This window comes from Borostomias antarcticus (genome assembly GCF_949987555.1).
Source record: "Borostomias antarcticus genome assembly, chromosome: 24".
Classification (NCBI taxonomy): Eukaryota; Metazoa; Chordata; class Actinopteri; order Stomiiformes; family Stomiidae; genus Borostomias; species Borostomias antarcticus.
The window spans coordinates 1,829,387-1,843,936 of NC_140257.1; positions in this window are offsets into that span (position 1 = coordinate 1,829,387).

Genomic DNA, 14,550 nt, shown 5'->3' on the forward strand with positions numbered 1-14,550 from the left:
TAGCAGGCTCAAAAAAAAAAGAAGACGTTTTTTAAGGCTGTCCGGTAGACCGGGAGGTTTGGTTTGATCTCTGAAGTTCGGATGAGTGGGGTCCTATTGTATTTGTTTCTAAAGACATTTCTGAAGATCATATTACAGAGGCTAAAAACCACAACAAGCCCTCGCTTTAGGGAAGCACAACTAGCGATTCATAAAAACAGATTGATGAAAACAACCTGTCTTTGAAATCGAGAGTTTAACATGTTTTTTGAATGATTTTTCAAGGTGCCCACCCACATCCATTGTATGACCTAAACAGGGGTAGAGCAATTATCAGACTTTCTCAAAAGTGCTAGTTTTGTCAACGTTTTGATCTGAACCATTGTATATGATCATAAGTAACCTTAAAACAGGGCTAAACATGCATTTTCCCTTTACTACTCCTTTAACGGCCCAGAGCCAGATGACCCTGCTAAACCCCCACCAGCGGAGGATGTCCTTAACATCGACACCAGCCCACCAACCGATAAAGAGGTAGAGCTTGCCATCCAAGCCTTGAAGGGTGGGAAAGCTGCCGGCATCGATTCAATCCATGCTGAGATGCTGAAAGCCGACCTCTACACCTCAACCAAGGTGCTCACAGACCTCTTCAGAAGTGTCTGGGAGAAAGAAAGCATACCTGAACACTCTGACAAGGGGCTGATTGTCAAACTCCCCAAGAAAGGTGACCTCCAAAACTGTGACAACTGACGAGGGATCACACTGCTGTCAATACCATCAAAAGTCTTCTGCAAAATTCTACTCAGCAGACTCACGTAGTGGACCAGAAGCTAAGGCAGTAACAGGCAGGTTTCAGGAGAGGAAGAGGTTACAATAGGCCTATCTTTGCTCTGAAGAACATCATCGAGCAGTGCACCGAATGGAATGCCCCACTGTACATCAATTTCATCGACTTTCTGAAAGCCGTTGACAGCCTGTGAAAGCCGTTGACAGCCTGCATCGAGACACCCTGTGGAAGATTGTGAGAGCTTATGGAATTCCTCCAAAGATGGTCTCACTGCTAGAGGTATTTTATCACCACTTTGAATGCAGTGTCATTGTCAATGGAGAAACATCTGAGCGGTTCACCGTAGAGTCTGGTGTACGGCAGGGGTGCACCACCCAGCAAACACGCAACGTCAGGGAGATGTTCAGATCATGTCTTAATAACGTCCGTCGGTCCAGAACCCTATTTGTACGTCTGCTGGACCCCTCAATATTCAAACTTCTGGCTTGGACCCCTCTAAGACGTCTGTGGACGTGCAAAACGGGTTCAATATCTAATCGTTAAAAAAAAACATTCATTCTGGCTCCTAATGGGATGTCTTTGGACGTCCGAAAAAGACAAAAAAGACGTCTAAAAGACTTAAGAACAAAGGTCCGACTATATAGCAGCAATGTGAAATCAGTGCTGTTATACGGTTCTGAATGCGGGTAACATCACACGACATGAAAAAGGTCGATGCCTTCCATAAAGGATGCCAGACTGGCTATTCTCCGGCTCACATTCTCTATCATGAGATCATATAATGTAAATTAATTTAAAAATTCAACCTGCAATATGCTCTTTAACAAAGAGACTCGGTCAACTTTCGCTTTCACATCACCAGGCACTCTTCGCTAGGCCTACTTTCACATAGACATTCTACATCCACAATCTCTTGAAAATTAACCATTTCCAATTCGATTTTCTGAATCTATTTTGCATCACTATAAATTAGAGGACTGATAGTAACCTACCAAAATCAATCCAAAACTTAAAATGGCTTAAAAATGTTTGTGGCTATTTAGCTAGTGCTACTTGCTAGCTAGCTTAGCTAGTGCTAGCCATAAGCAACACGTCTTGTCAGTTGCTAACGTTAGCTAGCTAGCTAGGTTGTTCTATAGCCAGTCGGTTTCTTAGATGCAGCAAACAGACATTTTTGAATGCATCCCTTTGTACCATTAATGTAGTTAACATTAGTTTACCGAATTAACTGTCACAGAAGCTGCAGGCCAAACTGCTATTTGCTAGCTAGCCAAGTTGTTTTGCCAGCTCAGTTAGCTAGATAGAACAAGCCAGCCAACGCAAAACATATGCAGATATAGGCTGTCTCAAATGGCTAAAATGCTGCCTATTTAGGCAGTATCCGGATGCAGGGAGGCATCAAGTCATGTCCCAATTGAATATTTACAAACATAATATGCTAAATATTAGATTTATAAATATGCTGCCTGCTGAGGTGCCTCAGGGGCGGTCATAAAGCCCAAATGCAGTGACAAGACTGATTTCTGGGCTTGTGCTACCGACATTTTAAACTGCAACGGAAAAGTAATCCACTCTCCTACAATTACATATCATAGAGAGTCTACCTTCATATTTTCTGCTTATGTGCACCTTTAGCTATATAAAAATGACCACAAATCATCACTTTGAATTCTGTGGTGTTGCCCTGAAAATATTGCTTGGCGACGCCTCGTCATTGTATGAGAATCCCATATTACTGAACCAGCGTTTCTGTACATAGCAGTTGGTGGAATGGGAGTTAACGTAGCCTCCCTCCAAGACTCCAAATTGCAGCGCTATCGTCAAAATTAGCAACCCAGTTAAAAACCAACACAACGCCACTAGATTTGAAAACCAGAATTGTTTAGAGCAGCGGTTCTCAACAGGGGGGTCGCGGCCCACTAGGGGGCCCAGAGAGCTGCCAGGGGGGCCATGAGGTTGCTCGGAATGTTTACAGAAAAACGTTTAAAAAAGAGGAAAAAAAATATGATGGAAAATACTATTTCAGACAAGATCACTTTTGTCAAATTTGAACATTTATTATACAAGCAGCATAATTATACAAGCGGCATAATACATGCATATGAATTTTTGGCGGTGTGCTCTGTCCGGGGGGCCCCCTGCCCACCGGCGTGGAAAGCGCTCCACGCGCGTGGAGCGCGTTAGCAGGGGGAGGCAATCTGGTGTTCCCCCCCTCTGGGCCAAACCCTTGGCCCAGAGAGCCATGAAGGGGGAACGGCATCCTGCCTCAATGACGATCAGAGTGGGCCGCGATCGGGAAGACGCTCGGAGGTAACTCAGCCCACTAAGACCGTCAAAGAGTGCCACAGGAGGACTGCTGTACATTATAGTCCCTGGTCCCCACGGGCCGACGCTTCGTGGGTTCCGCGGGAGATACAGATGTGGGAACATAAGAATGTAACTTGCTGCAGCATTTCACGTCGCGGTATTTGGCAGGGAAATCCCGTTGGAAATCTCGTGGGATTTCAGATGGGTGTTATTTCGTTTTAGTGATGCACTACCGCCAGGTGGCGTCTTTGAGTAGATTTAGCAGGCTGGGCTCTGTTTTTCTCCTATAGTCTACGAATGAAGCATCATTAAATTTCACATTCTTTAATTTAAATGCTCTGTTGTAAAGCACTTTGAGCTGAAGGTATCTGTATGAAAGGGGCTATACAAATAACGTTTAATTGTTATTATTACCTTGTTCTCAAACACATGTTTTATCCACCTCGATGTAATTTAATTATTACGAACACCTATAATATATCTAGGCCTACAGTAGCCTATCTATCTCGGCAACTGACGTCGGGTCAAGACGTGGTGGCTGTTTGGTCAAATGCGCAAAATAACAGTATTGTAAATATATTTGTTAGTAAAGATGTGGTGAACGTGAGGGTTTTGCGTTTTGTTTCTGGAACGCATTCAACTGTTAGGCTACTCGTAAACCCCGGAAGTAAATTTGAAGACGGGGCATAATGTAGCCAAGTCTGAGCGCAGTAGGCTATATGGCTTCAGCACGATACAAAGAAAAAATAAGCTTGATCGACTTGTGGATCCATACAAAATTGAAATAGTCGCCATGAGTAAAGATCACTCATTGCCAATCATATCCGGACATTAACTATCTTGTGCATAGCGGCAGGTTTGACAGTGAGACATCAACCGATAATTGTAATAATGCGATTATTGAAATGGTCTTGTGAACGCCTTTATCTGATTTCCAAAATCGGGGTAAGGTCCATAGGACGATTGTGGGTTTTCATTTGCACATAACTATATTTTAATAAAACATTGAAGTCCGCCTGTCAATGACTTTCCCTAAAATTGTGTTCTGTTGCACCCCCTATTGTTAAATTATAAATGAAAAAAACATACACAATATGTTGTTATTTGAATGATCTTGAATATATATATTCAAGATCATTCAAATAACAAAATATCGTGTATGTTTTTATTTATTTATAGCCTACCGGCCGCCAGCTGTTCAATGAACGGCTATAGGGAATGCGCAGTTTCGCGCTGGCTACAGCCTATTATATGAACAGTTTTGCGCTATGTAGGCTATTATAAATAGGCCTAAGTATTATTCATTGGGAATAGCTTGGACTCGCTGGGGACTGGTGGAGAGACGCAGAGCCTCCCCAGACGCGACATCTCCAGTTGGCTGTGTATTTGAGCTGCCGCCTCAACCGTGCGTAAGAGCAGAGCGCATCATATAGCTACAACTAGTAGCCCATAGCCATTAAAACGGCTTATTGTTTTATTCATATATCAACTAGATAATTCGATAATAATGAGTAGCCTATAAAATGAATTCAATAGGGCAAGCCTTAAGTTGTAGCCTAGGCTACAGTACAATCACAAGACGTATAGGCCTAGCCTATCGTAAAAAGCGTTGCGTTCTCATAGGCCTATATTAACTTAGATAATTATTAATTATGCTCAGGTCATAATGTCCGTTGAAAATAATTCCCTCTAAGCAGAATTTGAATTGTATTAAAATAGGAAATGATTCCTTCTAGGTCTATATAAAAAAAAACATTTTTCTAATGTGTAGCCTATAGGCGATGACAAAACCACAATGTAGCCTGCTTAGCGAGCGAGAGGGCAGTCTACCATAAAGTGTATAACCATAATGTAATATATCTAGACTACATGCATTGTGGTATTTCTTTATATAGCCAATTGTTTCTCAATAAACAGTTATGTCATCCTCTGAGTCCGAATGTAGGCTAATAGACCGGCAGCTCTAAATGCCTTCCCAATCAATGAGACATGGTTGTAAAAATGATGTTTTATTGATGAAAAGGGTAAAACTGAAGAGTCATTGCATTGATCGATGCAGTCCGCTACCAGCAAACACTGAAAATACAGGTCCTCCAGCGAACCTGGACTAGACTATTGTAACCCCCCACCCCCCCAAATTCTTTTATATTCAAATAAACTGGAGGAACCGGTTTCCTAGCCCTGGATCGTGGGAGTAGCCTGCGTTAGCGGGTGCTTTGCCATGACCGGCCATTGAATTTATGTGTTGCCATTCATTTAAACCACCATCTCATCTAGACTACTTCTGTTGCTGCATTTTTACATTTATGCTTTCATGATTTTAGAGCGCAATAAACATTTTTGCAGGATTCCAAAAAGTCCATCCATTCATCCAACTTTGTTCTGAGCGCAGCGCAGGCTGGTAGCCTACTGTCAAGGCTCACGACTGATGCACTCCCTTAACACGTCTCTTCCCAGGCCATCAAGATAATTTCAATATGAAAGACCTTGGGATTCCAGGAGTCAAGGCCGTTTCAGACGGGGAGCGACATTCCGCCTGCGTTCTGCTCGGAGCGGGGGAGGCACGCGTCCTGCGCGCAGCGGGGCAAGCTGACTACAATTCAGCTCTTGTCGCGGGCGGGCGTGTGCAGCATAGTTCCATATGAGAACACTCCTCGGTCCAATTCCGTATAGTAGATCAGCCTGTGTAGCCTACTTTCAACGAATGTATTATTAGACATAATATCATAATAATATATAAAGCCTTCAACGACCTCCTGCTGCCTGCCTGATGGTCTCAGGGCTAAAGAGACCGCGCGATCATTCCTCTAGCTGCTTTGCTGCTAATGCGAGTTCGTCTCCGTTCCTGCCCGAGAAACAGAAGTTGAACTTATAGCATCAAAATAGCTACAGGAATCATCGTTGTAAAGTTATCTATCTGCTTTTTAGCCACCGACAGCTACCGTTAATATTATGGAAGCTGCTGTCGTGAGCTAACGTGCTATCACGGTCTCATCGTGCAGCTTCACAGCCTGCTATTAGCAGACAGCATTAAGTTGACAAAATCACACTTGCACATCATTAGAATTCCAACCATTTATATGGGATTTATCATTCAACTAAACATGGAACCTGAATAGCCTAGGCTACTACCTGATATTTCAACCTGCTGCCATCAGTGATCGGCGCGTCTGCTTGTTTGAGTCATGAATATCTTACGCAGTTACATTCCATGTGTCCCAAAACTGTTAAATCATTCCCCATGTAGTTCACTATGAGTCGCACTCAATACATCCATGGTAATAGGGAGGGAGTGAGTGAACCATTTCAAACACATCTCTGGTCATCTCCGTTAGCCATCTTACTCGTCCTGATGCCATGTTCCATATGAGAACACTCAGCCTAATGTATTAAACTTCTACTTGTCCCGACAGTTAACAGATATAGACCCGGCGACAGTTACAGAGATAGAAACTATAAATAGATAGGCTTTGTTCGTAATAATTAAATTACAACCAGACAGACAACAAGGAGTTTGAGAACGGTAGGCTAATCTAATGTGCGAGCCAGCAATGGGTCAATGAGTGGTATTACTGCGCCCCTATGGGCAGGCGAGCGGTGGTGCGGAATGACGTAAAGCGCCTGTTAGAATACCGCGGGTCAAGTTACATTCTTATGTTCCCACATCTGTACAGCCTCGTGTCTCTGCGTCCATGGCGCCCGCCATGGAAAGCCACAGAGACCAGCTAGCGGCTACTCTGGCATCCACCGGCCGACGCTGGTGGAATACCTGCAAACTACCCCGGACAGAGAGCAATGACGACAACAGCTGACATCGACATACGCCGGAGGAGCAGGGGAGGAGGTGGGGCGAGCATGCGATTACGACAGCAGTAAAGCAAGCGCGAACAATGACATGTTTTGACAGCTTAAATACCTGCGCTCTAGTGAGCTGACCAATGCTATGACAGCTACAGTCAGCTGGTGCTGCGTCATGCGTGACAGATTAACCTCTGCTGACCCCCGGCTGTGACGTACGTGCCTTGGCTGAATTTGCGTCGGAGACTTCATTTCAGACAAGATCACTTTTGTCAAATTTGAACATTTATTATACAAGCAGCATAATTATACAAGCGGCATAATACATGCATATGAATTTTTGGCGGTGTGCTCTGTCCGGGGGGCCCCCTGCCCACCGGCGTGGAAAGCGCTCCACACGCGTGGAGCGCGTTAGCAGGGGGAGGCAATCTGGTGTTCCCCCCCTCTGGGCCAAGCCCTTGACGCTCGGAGGTAACTCAGCCCACTAAGACCGTCAAAGAGTGCCACAGGAGGACTGCTGTACATTATAGTCCCTGGTCCCCACGGGCCGACGCTTCGTGGGTTCCGCAGGAGATACAGCCTCGTGTCTCTGCGTCCATGGCGCCCGCCATGGAAAGCCACAGAGACCAGCTAGCGGCTACTCTGGCATCCACCGGCCGACGCTGGTGGAATACCTGCAAACTACCCCCCAAGAACACACCAGCAACTCCGCGGCCCGCATGCGCAGAAGGGTTGACGGAGAGCGCTCTGACTGATGAGTCAGACAACATTTAATAGTGCACCAGCCACATGACCGCCTGAATACGCAGTACCCCCCAACCCAATGTCACAGTCCACTCAGCTCTCTGGGCATCAAGAATGTCCTGGACTCCGGGCCGTAGGTAGCGTCCATAAGCAGACGAGGACCATCGGCCCATGACTTCAGGGTAGACACCGGGGCGATGGCGGCGGCGGTGGTTGCCGCTCCTATACGGAGGGAGTGCGCAGTGTACCGGACCGGTGGGAGCCCGCACGCCTGGCAGAGGGCGCGGAGTCTGGCGGCAAACCAGGCTCCGGTCATGGGCTTTGCCTCTCTTATGAAGAGGGGCTCCTCCTCACCGGCCTGGGGTCTGCTCGTCAGTAGGAGCTCATGGAGGACAGAGGACAAAACAAGGTGTTATTGCCTGATAAATAAACGGTCACGCCGGCACCAGCTCTGTCCGCCTTGAATGCTTCAGGTGCAGGACGAAATAGAGCGCGTGCAACGTGACATCTGCCCGAGTGAGGTCGTGCGCGGGGTTGAATGACAATGTGCGTGTAGAATATTCACCGACCTTAAGGAACCCATAGAAAGCTGTGAGAATGACTGTTTCTAACATTAAATACGAGTGACCACCAAAACACCCCTGCCTCAACCGTGCGATAACCGTTGAACAAGCGAAGGAGTGAAGGGAAGACGTATATCCATGCCTTGGGGATGCTCTTCGTGATGCCATTAAGGAGGAGCTGGACGGATCGGTTCCCCAGCAGAGAAACGGTGGAGGGGTCCAGGCATCGCATGTGGAATGAACACCTGCAACAATACTCTTAACCGACTGAGGCCGCAGCCGCCTAGACACGACACAATGAACTATGAATGCTGATAGTATTGAATATCCACAGGCATGACGTTTACATTGAATATGGAGCAGAGCGTAGTGGACGCCAGGCCCCAGGTAGCGTTCGCATGCCGATGAAGGGGTCCAGGCAGCGCATGCGAATTTGTACGCCTGCTACGACACGTTCGACCGATCGAGGCCGCAGCCGTCAGGATCCAACACGATGGACAATAATGCTGAGAGACCGAAACGCTAGCGGGCACGAGGTTCATCAAATGTGGAGCAGAACGCAGCGAAAAGAGACCATGCGGTCGCATTGGTCAATGCGGTCCGGGCCAGACCAGCTCTCATGCATCGGGCAGCGGATACAGTAGGGCACAAGGCATCGCTTGGTCCAGAACCATCCGCTGAAGAGGCAGACCAGGCCGCACAGGGCCGCCCGCAGCCGGGCACAGTCTGCAGAACTCTGTAAATCAAAAAGGGAAGCGAGTCTGCGATTCGATCGTTGAGCCGGGGACGAGGATGCGTGGAAAAGAATTCCCCCTGCCCGGACAGCCATGCGACAGCGCACGAATTATTGACGAACGGAATGTACCAACGAACATAGTTGATAAAACACGGTGCACCGTTATGCAGAAGAGAAGCGTTTCCTAGACCACTGAGGGGCCCCGCAAAATATTAGCGACGATAGAGAAACTGCACGTCGCGCATAACACCCTATCCATCGTCCAGTCGATAAACCGATCATGTCATGCACGCAGCATTATAATCAGGTGTTTAGTCTTTGAAATAACGCAGAGGGCTAAATGCGAAGAGCAATGCAGGATCCCAACGCAGCGTAAAATGACACATCCGACATCGAAGCGTGACCAGCGCAGCATACATCCCTTTTACATTTAGAAATAAAAGCCCGTAAACCCTGCCCCCAAACACCGCGGAGGAGCAGGCGACGAACGTAAATGGTGGAAGAATAAGCACCGCGTTAAACCGAACAGCCAGGATAGTCGCGCACACGCAGCAGATTGCAGCATAATGCTTGAAACAATTGATGACAATGCACAGGTAACAGTACGTTGCCCTAAGAACCATGCAGTAGCCCGATGCTACTGACCCGAACTAATTATAAAGCCAATAAACTGCAATATTTGGTAAGGCATCATCGCCGTCGTTGTCCCCGAACGAGGTTTGGACATGCCGAAGCAATCGGCCATACAAGCCAGGCCTACCAGACAGGCGAGACAGCCTTAATAGTATTATAATATGTATCGTTCCTTATCTCATCACGTACAGTCATCAATTAATTCCACATTTACCTTTACATGGTTTGCATCTCCGGAAGCAATACCGATGCGATCATTGAACGTCAAGTCCCTACCAAAACATGTAGGGGTGGGACGTGGACCCACCATGTCCTCAGGAAGCGCACTGAGCCGCCTCAGGGCATGAAATGCGCTATCAAACAAGCTTAGATGGATTGATGGGGACACAGCTAGCATTAGCCACACCGAACGGCTAACGCTAGCTGCGTGGCGGCACCTGCAATCATGGGTGCTAGCGTTAGAATCATGAGCTAGTATCAGAATCATGAGCCAGTAATAGAATCATGAGCCAGTATTAGCAATCCAACATAATGATGCCCCGACGTGCAATACGGGAACCTTGACGAACGCCAGCTAGTTAGCAACGAGCAGTATAGCCTGTCATGCGGCCAGCGAATCCACGAACGAGCCGCGAGGGGAGGACTTATGGTGTGTTCGTTTGTGGCCGGAGGTGGCAAGTCGCAAGCGGCAAAATACCCACCTCCGACCTGTGTGCATTCGAGATAAATAACATATATCACAGTCACCTAGTTATATCTACATACCATTATATCACAGTTACCTAGTTATATCTATATACCATTATATCACAGTTATCTAGTTATATCTAGTGCATTCGAGCAACTGGGGGCTGAGAAACATCCGAAGTTGCGACGAGGAAGTGCGAGTTCATGCAGTGTTTTATTTTAAGGATTCCTAGTAGCAAGTGGCAATAGCCACCTCCCATTTATAAACGAACGCACCACGAGATGAACCAAATACATAGAGAATCCACATAGCACGTCCACGGCCGAAACCGCAAACATTCAATGGTGAATGCACCCGGCGCACATCGACAGTTGAGTAATGCGGCAGACGAGGCACGGACAACCTCCGACATAGCGGCTCATGAATGAACCCAGTGACCGGCGCGTAGCAATGCTTAACGGACTTCCAACGCAAGCTATGCGAGCAACGAACCATACGCAAGTATGGCACTACGGTGCTACAGGGAGACGGGCACCTCGGCCTCGGAAGCCGGCGCTCCACGACGCCACTAAACGGACCCCCAAACCAAGGACCGGAGAGACGACGCGGGCAGAGAGGAACGCAAGAGCAGAGAACGCGGAAGCAGCGAGGAGACCGCGGCAGCAGGAAGCAAAACGCACCAAACCACAATATGACCACGGAACGCGAGCAAGACGCGGAGCAGCGAGCAATAGCAGGAATGGCAGCGGACGCCAGAGCAGAGAACGCGGAAGCAGCGAGCATGCGATTACGACAGCAGTAAAGCAAGCGCGAACAATGACATGTTTTGACAGCTTAAATACCTGCGCTCTAGTGAGCTGACCAATGCTATGACAGCTACAGTCAGCTGGTGCTGCGTCATGCGTGACAGATTAACCTCTGCTGACCCCCGGCTGTGACGTACGTGCCTTGGCTGAATTTGCGTCGGAGACTTCATTCAACAAAATACATTTTTGACCTCTCTACTGCTTCATGTGTATAAAATAATTGCCTGATCTAATAAAAATAACATAATTTTTTTATGGATTTGTTTATAATAATAAACAAATCCATCAAAACATCTTCCTCTGAACATAATGCTTGCAAGAAACTAACCATGCTTCACGCAGCTGCATATTCACGTTGCATTTGATTTGATTACATCTCACCAGTAATGATTTTGTAGGATTTTCACTCAAAATGGAAAGGTTTTTGACAAACAAGTTAGGCCTACCGAACAAGAACCATGAGATTCCAGTGCTAGCGAAAGTATCCCAGACCCAGATGATAGGCCTACAGAAGATGTAAGTGCCAATAAAAAGCAAAAATGCTCAGGGAAGACAAAATGTCGGAAATATGAAGAGAGTTACCGGAACTTTGGCTTTGTTGCATTTCCTGTGAGTAAAGTCTCACCACAACCACAGTGTGTAATCTGCTCTCAAGTCCTATCCAATGCGTCTTTGAGACCCTCAGAGTTGATCAGACAGTTACACACGTGTACATGGCCATTACAAGGACAAGCCCAGGGTGTTTTTTGAGCGAAAGGCAAAGGAGCTCAGTGTTACACAAGTGGAGATGAGAGCAAGTACTGCTGTGGATAAGAAACTGCTTAAAATATCATATGTTGTGGCCCAGAAGATCGCTAAAGAAAAGAGGCCTCATACTATTGGGGAAACCTTGATTATGCCTTGTGCAACTGAGATCAAAGAGCTGTTTGGAGAGGAGAAGGCCAAACAGTTAGCAAACATTCCAATGTCAAATGACACAGTTATGTTCAAACAGTTGCATGCCTTCCTTCAGGAGAAAAACTGTTGCATGCCTTCCTTCAGGAGAAAAACAGTTGCATGCCTTCCTTCAGGAGAAAAACAGTTGCATGCCTTCCTTCAGGAGACAAAGATGGATTTCAGAACCATTAAGCGCCAGGTAAGAGCACACCCATCCATCCATCCATCCATCCATCCATCCATCCATCCATCCATCCATCCATTATTGTTTTTGTATCCATTCATTCATTCAGGTAACAGCACACTTGGCAGGGATGTTGGACAAGTTCAACAGTTATTTCCCTGAGCTCAGTGAGGAGGAAGCAGCTTCCCACCTCTGGATAAAGAACCCCTTTACAGAGAACATTGAGACCAAGCTCCCTGACACACGTGCATCTAAACTCTTGGAAGAACTCATTGACATCTCATCTGATACCACCTGGAGAGCTCGTTTCAGTGAAGTGTCCCTGGAAACATTCTGGCGTGAATGTGGTGCTGAGTACCCTGCATCTCACGAGGCAGCAGTTAAAGAGCTGATACCATTCAGCCCCACATATCTGTGTGAAGCTGGCTTTTCAGCCATGACGGCTCTGAAAACAAAATAAAGGGCTAGGTTGAGCCTTGAGGATGACATGCGTGTTGCACTGTCCCAGATCTCCCCACGTATTGACCGTATTATTAGCAGGCAGCAGCAGCAGGTCTCACATTGAGCTCGACTCAACAGTAAGCACTTAAATGTTAGGTTTTTTTCTGGGTGCAAGGTCTGTTGGGTGGGAGGGGCTGGGGGTGGGATTTTAGGGGTAGGTAAGATGACAATGTGAGAGGGTTGTAGAAGGGGAGGATGGGTGATTTTGATTGGGGAACAGTGTTGTGGGGTTAAGGGAGGGTGGAAAGTGAGTAGTTGGATTAATTGTCAACCTGTCTGTGTATAAATTCATCATTGTACAAAAAATGAGTAAAGGGATTACAAATTATTTTTTTCATCATTGTAGCAAAACATAACAGGGGGTAAAGTCTGTAGGGGCTGTAGCTCAGTTGGTAGAGCGGGTCGTTCAGTGATCGAAGGGTCAGTGGTTCGAATCCCAGCTCCGACTGTCCACATGTCGAAGTGTCCTTGAGCAGGACACCTAACCCCAGATTGCTCCCAATGACCAGGTTAGCACCTTGCATGGCAGCTACCGTGAATGAGAGGCCATTGGAAAGCGCTTTGAGTGCCACTAAGGTGGAAAAGCGCTATATAAGTGTAGTCCATTTATCATATGCAGAGGGGCCGTAGGATATTGTATTTGTCAGAGGGGGGCCTTGTCAGCAGAAAAGTTGAGAACCCTTGGTTTAGAGGATACTTTGAGCTACAAAGTAAGCTAAATTGTTATCACCAAACGTTGTCTGGTTTTATACATTTACAGTTTTTGAGACTTTGTCGCCTCAGAGTGGGTGTTAACGTAGCCCCTTCCACTAGATACCAGCGTTTGACAATCCCGGAACGTCGGAACAAATAGCCAAACAAGTTGTAAAATGATTTGGGGACCAATATCTTTGGCTAACTACATAGCTAAAGTAACTAGCTTACTATATTGTTGTATTAGCAGCTGTTAAAAGAACAGGATACAAAAAACAAACTGGTTTGTTCATCTGAAGCTAGGACCATTTGTGACTGGATGGCTACAGGTAGTCAAATACTAGGCTAACGTATTACACGCATTTATTTGGGAACACGTTAGCTGGCCAGCATAACAACCAGTTTGTTGGCTTTTCGTTTTGACAACTGATACGTTGTTACACAGGATACAATTATATTTGAATTATATTTGAGTGATGATTGACTGACAGGTATTTTAGTGAAATGACATCATGATGTCGTTACAGGCAACTTCAGACAAGAACACGGCCTCCAAAGCACACTGCCTCGCTAGACAGCACGGCAGCAGGCAGCTTGAGACACAAGCCTTAAAGAAACATTTTAGCCCATCAGGTCTGTTTATTTAGCATAATGCCCATGTACAGTATCCTGCTGTTTTCTTATAGTCACTGAACTATACCTGATAATTGAGGTTTCAGTCTTCCTTTCACAGTAGCCTACAGTATCAGACAGAAGATTATGTTTTTAATAAAGTAGGCTGTATGTTGAAGTAGGCTGCATGGGATTTTTTTTACTGTAGTATTGAGTTGAGTATGGAGAATCGTGGAAATGGAGAATTGTGTAATTTCACTGGTAAAGGTATAACTACTAAATGTTTTGTATGGTTACATCCATACTAGTGGAAGCACTTTATAGTAACCATCCATAATAAACGTTAATTAATAGGTAATAAGGACCTTATAAGTCCTTATAAGATGCTTATAAGACATTATTATGTGTTAATAAAACTATATTAATGTTTAATAATAGCATAATAAACACGCTTATTGATAGATTATAAGCATTAGTTAATAGGTAATAAGGACCTTATAAATCCTTATAACATGCTTATAAGACATTATGCGTAAATGAGACTACAAGTGTTTAATTATAGCATAATAAACATGTTTATCGT